Source organism: Ornithorhynchus anatinus, chromosome 12, assembly GCF_004115215.2.
Source record: "Ornithorhynchus anatinus isolate Pmale09 chromosome 12, mOrnAna1.pri.v4, whole genome shotgun sequence".
NCBI lineage: Eukaryota > Metazoa > Chordata > Mammalia > Monotremata > Ornithorhynchidae > Ornithorhynchus > Ornithorhynchus anatinus.
Window position 1 is genome coordinate 32,609,890 of NC_041739.1, and position 8,782 is coordinate 32,618,671.

Sequence of the window (8,782 nt, forward strand, 5' to 3'; positions counted from 1 at the left end):
CAGAACTTTTCAAATTCAAGAGAGTTACGGTTTCTAGTCCTGCATCTTCTATGCGGCTGCCCTGCAAAAGTGATACGCAAAGGTTTGAACATAAAATATGAACTGGCATCCCACAGATGTGCACTGTCTTGGAAGTATGGTAGATGTCTAAGAGTGCAGTTGCAGGACCAGGTTGGACTGCAAAGTTCTAAGACTGCATTTCAAGGCAGAAATGAAGGAAGAGAGCCCGAGCGAGAGAGGTAAATACACAGAGGAGGTGGAGGTGAGGTCAGTGAGAAGGATGATGCAGCAGTCAAGCTGGGACTTGTGCCCAGACCAGATTGGAGGGAACTTGGCTGGAGAAAGGATGGACACTGGAAATGTTGTGGAGGAAAAAATGGCAGAATTTGATGACAGACTCATCATGGGGGTCCAGCGCTTAATACAGGGCCTGGCACATAGTAAGCACTTAACAAATACCATTATTATTATTATTCAGGAGTGAGGAGTAATGCCAGTAGGACTTCCCGCGAGGTCGAGAAGGGGGAAAATGCTAATAGTGTGAAGTTTGCACAGCCTTTAGATTGTGGGCAAGACTTTTGCTGGAGTTTTAGTGGTAGTTCTTCTCTAGACTGTAACGTCCCTGTGAGCAGGGATCTATCTACCAACTTGGTCATACTGTACTTTCCCAAGAGCTTAGTATGGTTCTCTGCACACAGTAAGCACTCAATAAATATTATCGATTGACCTGACTCTCCCAAGGACTTAGAACAGTGCTCTGCACACACTAATCACTCAATAAATATGACTGATCCGTTGGCATTGCAGTTGTGGCTTACTGGTAGTTGGACTTCTTGAGTCATGAGGAGCCTGATACACAATTTCCTATCCCTTCTAGACTGTAAGCTCACTGTGGGAGGGGAGCATATCTTTTATACTGTTATACTGTACTCTCCCAAGCACTTAGGACAGTGCTCTGCATAAAACAAGTCTCAATAATTACAATTGATCATAGTTACACTTGTCCTTAATCCGTTCATTTCCATATCCACCCACACCATCAACTTTCTCTTCTATTGTAAACCTCTTGGGGTAGGGACCATGTCTAATTCTCTCTTGTCTATTTTTCCCAGTACTTAATCCAGTGCTCTGCACATAGTAAACCCTTAAGAATTTCTACTACTATTATCATTCAGGGAGTTTACAAATAAAAAATCATTTCAGTCCTTCCGAAAAGGTGAAATTAATAGGTGGAACAACCTCAATACCTGCTAAACTGTCTTTACCGACGGACAAAACAATTCCAAGCAAATATCATGATACAGATTCCAAAAAAATCCAGTCACTAAAGCAGTAGATACAGGTTCTTATGCATAGGGGTAAACTTTGAATTCGATTCACAATTTGGATGAGTTATTCAATTATCAAACCGTTCAAAGTGAAGCAAAGAGTAGCCGTAAGAAGATAATTACATGCTCATGGTTTAGCGCTGCCATTTGATTTTTTGAAATGTCCTCTAGACTTTCAAAACTGTTGCTCCAGAAGAACAAAAACACTTATCTACTGTTCAAGTCCAAAGCACCCTTCAAATGCTACATGCTTTATAGCTTAGAATTTATTTAACAGTTAAGGATCTTATTGAACTGGAAAATGGACTTTTTTCCCGACGGTTTCTTCATTCATTTTCAGTTCTGTAGTATAATCCTGTTCTAAAACCAAATGTCAGGAAAAGAAGTTGATGGTTCATGAATTTTGATCAGGAGGAATTAACAGAATTACTTGGGAAATTAGGCAGCGGTCCAAAAGAAGGAACCACGGTGGTTTGTTGCTTGGAGAAATTTTCGATTTGCTTGCAAAAAAATTTTCCACTGTGTCTGTTTTTGCAAATATATTGCCTGATGTTAGCAAATGTGTTAGGATGTATTGTGATGCTGAAAAAATTCTGTGTGCACAGTGGACGATTTCCTAATTGGTCCCATAGGCTTCAGCCTAGAGTGGAAAATTACTTTTGTGGGGTGGCAATTTTTCAGAAATAAAACAAAACAAAAAACTAACTATGTTTATATGAATACCACAATATTGTTGGATTAGTTTGCCAGCTACCCAGTTGTTATGGAGTTTGGTGGAATGACCCCGGGGTCATGAGGGACAGACTTTGAAGTTCCCCTTTCAGTGATGTCCAAGTACACCATCTTGTCTGTGGTCAGGTGCAAAAGGTCTTTCGATGGCTTTGTTGCTGAAGAGTCTAGAGTAAATTGAATTTGAGTCAGAACTCAGGTGCACTTGTAGGCCCACTGGGGTTTCTGTCCACTGATCAGAAATCTCCTAAATATGATCAACAGATATCTCTGGCCCCTACCTACTGGAGCTAGCAGGAATGCCCATTGAACCCTTCAAAACTCACCTTCAGAACAAAGCCATTCCAGGCCTTGGTTCTATTAAAAAAATCCTTTTTTAAAAAGATGTTATTTGTCAAGCACTTACTACATACCAGGCACTGTTCTAAGCGCCGGTGTAGATATAGGGTCATCAGGTTTAACACAGTTCATGTCCCACATGGGGCTCACAGTCTTAATCCCCATTTTACAGATGAAGTAACAGAAGCGAAGTGACTTGCCCAAGATCACTGAGCAGACTAGTGAAGGCGCAGGATTAGAATCCAGGTCCTTCTGACTTGTAGGTCCTGTTCTCAGGGAAGTGTAAAAGACACGTGTGTCTCTACTCCAAGAGGGTTTCTCTTCCCCAGATATACAAAGGTCTGCAGCAGCTCTGGGAAGGAAAGTCACACAGAACCTTTTTAAACATGAAAACACAATCACTTCTTTTGTTGAAAATGCCCCCGCACCAATTAGGGTGCTTATAGAGAATGGAGATCTCCCTAAAGAACAACTCATCCAGGACTCTAGTAGACTATTACCTTTTAGAAGACTCTTCAAAGCACTTAGTACATTCAATCGTATTTATCGAGTGCTTACTGCGGGCAGAGCACTGCACTAAGCACTTGAAAAGTACAATTCAGCAACAAATAGAGACAATCCCTACCCAACGGCTCATAGAGTGATCTGGCCCCAGAAAGCACTGGATAGGCACTAATGGGTCATGATCCCACTGGGAAGAGATTATTTCCTCAACCTCCTAAGGCAGCTCCCAGAACATATTACCTGCTGGAGGTATGGCTCAATCAAGAGAGAGGTTGGGACTGAGAGTCTGCTGGAGACCTGGGTTCTACTCCCAGGTTCTCTACTAGCCTGCTGTGTGATCCTAGGCAAGGCTTTCAACCTTTGTGGGCTTCAATTTCCTCATCTATAAAATGGGGATAAGATAGTCTGTGAGTCTTGTGTGGGACAGGACTGTAAATGTGTAGCCTGGTATCGCAGTTCTTGGCATAATATCACTGAATCAATGCCATAATAATGACCACTGGTGTTTATTGAGCACCCACTGAGTATAAAACATGCTTCTAAAAAAAGTTCATTCTACTCCTGATCTCTTACTTCTTAACCACTCCATGGTGGCTGGGGACAAAACCTTAAATAACCAAATGAACCAATGGGGATCCCTCTCCAAGACAACTTTGAGCCCCATGTGGGACCGGGAACGTGTCCAACCTGATTAACCTGTGTCTACCCCAATGCTTAGAACATAGCTTGATGCATAGTAAGCATTTAATGAATGCCACCAACCCCCACAAATAAAAAAATTAAAAATTATTTTCCTGGGTTTAAGTACCCCCTTTTCAGCATATTTTAAAGCACAACTTGTTGGCTTGTTGGCGCTGGCTGGCAGGGAACATATCACCAACTCTGTTATGTTGTACTTTTATTATGGTATTTGCTAAGCACTTACCATTTGCCAGGCACTGTATTAAGCAAGGGGGTGGACACAAGCAAATTGGGGTAGGCATAGTCTCTGTCCCACAGAGGGCTCACAGTCTTAATCCCCAATTCACAGATGAAGTAACTGAGGCATAGAGAAGAGAAGTGACTTGCCCAAGGCCACACAGACAAATGGTGGAGCCGGGATTAGAACCCATGACCTTCTGACTCCCTGGCCCATGCTCTATCCATCATGCCATGCTCTTGTAGATTCCCAACTGCTTCTAAAGCGCTCTGAACACATTCAATAAATACAATTCATTGATATAGCAGATTAAAACTATTACTAATTCCAATGCCTCAAGAAGGGAATGAACAGAAAGGACTGAGTTTGAGCCTCAGGTCTGCTTCTACACTGCTACCTTACCTCCTCTCCCACTTAGATGCGCGTCCCAAAGAAGACCAAAATTGTATCTGATATCTTACCTCCGCAGCAATGTTTAACCTAAAGCAAGCCCTTAATAAAATTCCATAATTATGAACCTCACCAGCTTCCCGGTCCACTATCTTCCATTTCTTCTTGGGAATGTTGACTGACAAAGTCCTTGATGTCCTGTGGTGCAGTGCAAACAAAAATCTCAGATCTCTTTGGAAAATAAAACTAAGACAGTGAGGAGGGGAAAGGAGCCCGGAGCTGAAAAAACCTTCTTGAATAATCTGCACACAGTGAACACAGCCCAGTTCTGACTCCTTGGGATAGGACAATGTAACATACACAATACCCACAAGACAATAAGTATTTCCTGCTCCTAAACAGGAACCAGAAGTAGAGAAGCTCATAAAGACTCTTCTCTTAACCAGGCCTGTATCTATTTATTTCTTTGAATTGTTTTTTACTTTTTTTTGCATAGTCAGTTTGCTTGGGGGTGGAATCTTTAAATGCTGATCAGGTGAGCTCTTTGTCTCTCTGCAGGTGTCTATGGTTTGTTTGCTTGATTAAAGGCAATATTTGAGTCTCCTGGGAGGAAAAGCTTCTTTGTGGGTGTGAGTAATGCCTTTTAGCAGTCTTTTGTTAAAACTGGTCACTCCAATGTTTTCTCTTAGAAGTTTATGCAAGGTAAGAGGTGGTTTGAATTTACTGTTGGTTTTCTGTTGGTTGTTGTTTCTAAGTTTTTAAAGCTGTATGTCTGAATTTTCAGGATTTCTGGCAATAGGAGTTTGTAATGCTTACTAGAAGCCTTTCAACACCTCGGTTTTGGCCATTATTTGGAAAGTTTAGGGTTTGTAACTGTCCTATGAGTCAATAGTAATAATAATAATAATGGCATTTAAGTGTTTACCATGTGCCAAGCCCATTTCTAAGCACTGGGGAGGATACAAGGTGCTCAGGATATCCCACGTGGGTCTCAATCTTAATCTCCATTTTATAGATGAGGTAGCTGAGACACAAAGAAGTTAAGTGATTTGCCCAAAGTCACACCCCTGACAAATGGCGGAGCCAGAATTAAAACCCACAACGTCTCACTCCCAAACCCCTGCTCTTTCCACTGTGCCACGTTGCATAATTACAGTTTTATTACTGGTTGTGGTAACGCTGCTGCATTATGGATAGTCGTTGGTATTTATTGAACACTTTCTGCGCTTAGAACACTGTGCTAAGTGGTTGGGAGAGAATAATACAACAGAGCTAGTAGACACGATCCATGCAAACAAGATAGGTTGGAGTTTGGTGGGGGAATTGTAGGGAAGGACAGAATAATAATAAGAATGGTATTTGTTAAGTGTTTACTATGTACCCAGCCCTGTTCTAATGCTGGATTAGATACAAAGTTACAAGGGGAAGAGAGGGGGACTCGCTTCCTGTCTCACGTGGGCCTCACAGTTTTAATTCCTATTTTATAGATGGAAAAGCTCTCAGCTTCTGATCCCTGTGGGAAGTGGCCCTGGATGGAACCCAACCCCTGTTCTTGATAAATTGGAAGGATTAATGCTGCCATTCGATTCTGGATGTTGCGTGAGTGATGACCCTATTTAGGACTGTCCCTAAACAGGCACCCCCCGTCATCTAAAAGGGAGGGGGAGTTTTAAGTAGGAAAGAGGAAGTTCTCTATCTGTGGTGCAAATCTTAAATTGTGACTTAAATCTTTCCTTTGAATGTGTTTCCTTGCATTTCTTCTGAAATGTCTCTACAGTATTATTTTCTAGCACACATGCTCAATTAGAATTTTATAGAATATGTACAGAGTTTACTATAAAATATTAGGACATTGGCCACGTCACTTCACTTCTTTGTACCGCAGTTACCTCTTCTGTAAAATGGGGATTGAGATTGTAAGACCCACTTGGGACAGGGACTGTGCCCCACCCAATTTGTTTGTATCCACCTCAGCCCTTAGTACAATGCCTGGCATGTAGTAAGTGCTTTACAAATACCATTATTATTATTTATTCATTCATTCAATAGTATTGAGCGCTTACTGTGTGCAGAGCACTGTACTAAGCGGTTGGAATGTACAGTTCGGGAAACAGAGACAATCCCTGCCCAGTGATGGGTTTACAGTCTAATCGGAGGAGTATCTATAAATACTAATTTAGTTTATAAATTATAATTTATAAATAGATTAGTATGTAATATAAAGAGAGCGTGAGAGAAGTAGCATGGCCTAATAGGGAGAGTACTTCTCACAGAGGTCAGGACCTGAGTCCTTTTGCATCTGTAAAATGCGAATTAAAACTGTGAGCCCACGTGAGACGGGGAGTTAGACTTAGATTCTAATTCTGGTTTTGTCGTATGTGACCTTTGCCCTCTGCTTCAGCTTCTTCATCTGTAAAATGGGGGTTAAATACCCATTTTGCTGTCCCCGTTAAATTTTCGATGTATGTGGGATAGAGACCGTGTCTGATCTGATTCTACAGTGTTTAGCTCGGTACTTGGTCCATAAGTATTTAGCAAATACCATAACTGTTCTTCAAGGGAGGCAGGCAGAGTTTTCTTCTGGATTTAGGCCAGATGCCACACCTCTGACTTCTTTTCAGTGTCTTGGTTTGGAAAAAGGATCTTGCTTCTCACTTTCAGAAGCAGCATGGCTCAGTGGAAAGAGCCTGGGCTTGGGAGTCAGAGGTCATGGGTTCGAATTCCAGCTCGGCCACTTGTCAGCTGTGTGACTGTGGGCAAGTCACTTGACTTCTCTGTGCCTCAGTTACCTCATCTGTAAAATGGGGATTAAGACTGTGAGCCTCATGTGGGACAACCTGATTACCCTGTATACCCCAGTGCTTAGAACAGTGCTCTGCACATAGCAAGCGCTGAACAAATACCAACATTATTATTCTCCGAACCATATTACAATCCTCTCTTACAAATTTATTCAAAGGCCCATCCCCACCGCTCCTCTCTGAATTAAACGGGTATCTACATATACAAATGTTCGGTACAAATCAGAGTAACCCATTACCACTCAAAGGAAATAATAGCATAGTAAATCAATCAACTGTATTTATTGAATGCCTACTGTGTGCCAAGCCCTGTACTAAGTACTTGGGAGAGTACAATATGACAGCTGATAGACATGATTTCCCTTTTACAAGGGATCTAGAGGGGGAAGACGGATATTACTGTCTAAGTGTGGTCACTTCGTTTAGAGGCAACAGAATGGCTGCTGTCCATGATGGATGTCTTCCCAAATACGAGTTCACCATCTAACAAGCCTAACATTCCCTTCTTTTTCAGTAGCTTCTTGGATCCCCAAACAATCTGGATGAAGGTCCTTACGTGGAAGGATGGGTTCGAGTTATCTCTTGTATCTTTCCCCAGTGCTATACTCTTATCTTCAGATATGTGAAACTTATTTCCTCTATCATAAGGAATCCATTTAAAGGAAATTGATATTTTGGTCCTAACTATAAAGGATCCAAGAGAGGAAATTTGCAAGGAGGGGAGAGGAGTGAATACTGTGGAAATTAAATTCCAACTGGACCTTGACTTTCTTAGTATTCTGTTTTTTTCCTACTCTGTATGTTGACCTCAGGAAAAAAAAAAAAAGCGACGTCCACTTCTGAGTACAGCTGTATTGTGAACTGGCAGTCCCCCAACCATCAAAGAAAAACTATAGCCGTACATTTCTCAGAAAATATTTGCAGTGGCTGTTATTACCTCAGTTAAAAGAGATGGAGTCTGAGGTGAAGTCTGTTAGTTTTACTATGGTTTTGAATAACCCACTTTCTCTTCTCCATTAGCACTCAATTTCACCAGATCAAATGCAGAGTTGGATCTTCAGTACAGAGAACATGCTCTGGCTCACGTTAAATAAATCACTTCCTTTTTAAATTCCACATTACAGGACATAATTCAGGTTCTTTATAGGGGAGAGTGGTGTTTGATTGTGTGTGTGCCTATAGAAAGCAATATGACTGGGAGACAAGAGACCAGGGTTCTAATCTTGACTTTGATATTGGTCAGCTTGTGATCTTGTTTTTACAAGATTGTTTTTACGAGATGTTCTTCCCCTTGACGCTGTTTAGTGCCATCGTTCTTGTCTGTCCGTCTCCCCCGATTAGACTGTAAGCCCGTCAAACGGCAGGGACTGTCTCTATCTGTTGCCGACTTGTTCATCCCAAGCGCTTAGTACAGTGCTCTGCACATAGTAAGCGCTCAATAAATACTATTGAATGAATGAATGAATCTTGAACAAGTCACTTAACCATTCTGTGCCCGTTTCCTCATCAGTAAAATTGAGGACAGTAATAATGATTAATGGTATTTTTGTTAAGCGCTTACTATGTGCAGAGCATGTTCTAAGGGCTGGGGTAGATACAAGGTAATAATAATGTTGGTATTTGTTAAGCACTTACTATGTGCAGAGCACTGTTCTAAGCGCTGGGGGAGATACAGGGTCATCAGGTTGTCCCACGTGACGCTCACAGTCTTAATCCTCATTGTACAGATGAGGTAACTGAGGCACAGAGAAGTTAAATGACTTGCCCACAGT

General features: G+C 41.6%; 1 long non-coding RNA gene across 1 annotated transcript; it reads left to right on the top strand.

Moving 5' to 3' along the window:
- The first annotated feature begins 4,838 nt into the window (after positions 1-4,838).
- Positions 4,839-7,776, top strand: LOC114815553. The gene is made up of 3 exons (XR_003763346.2): positions 4,839-4,911; positions 5,697-5,808; positions 7,525-7,776. It is a non-coding gene; the product is annotated as an uncharacterized LOC114815553 (long non-coding RNA).
- Positions 7,777-8,782: the final 1,006 nt, after the last annotated feature.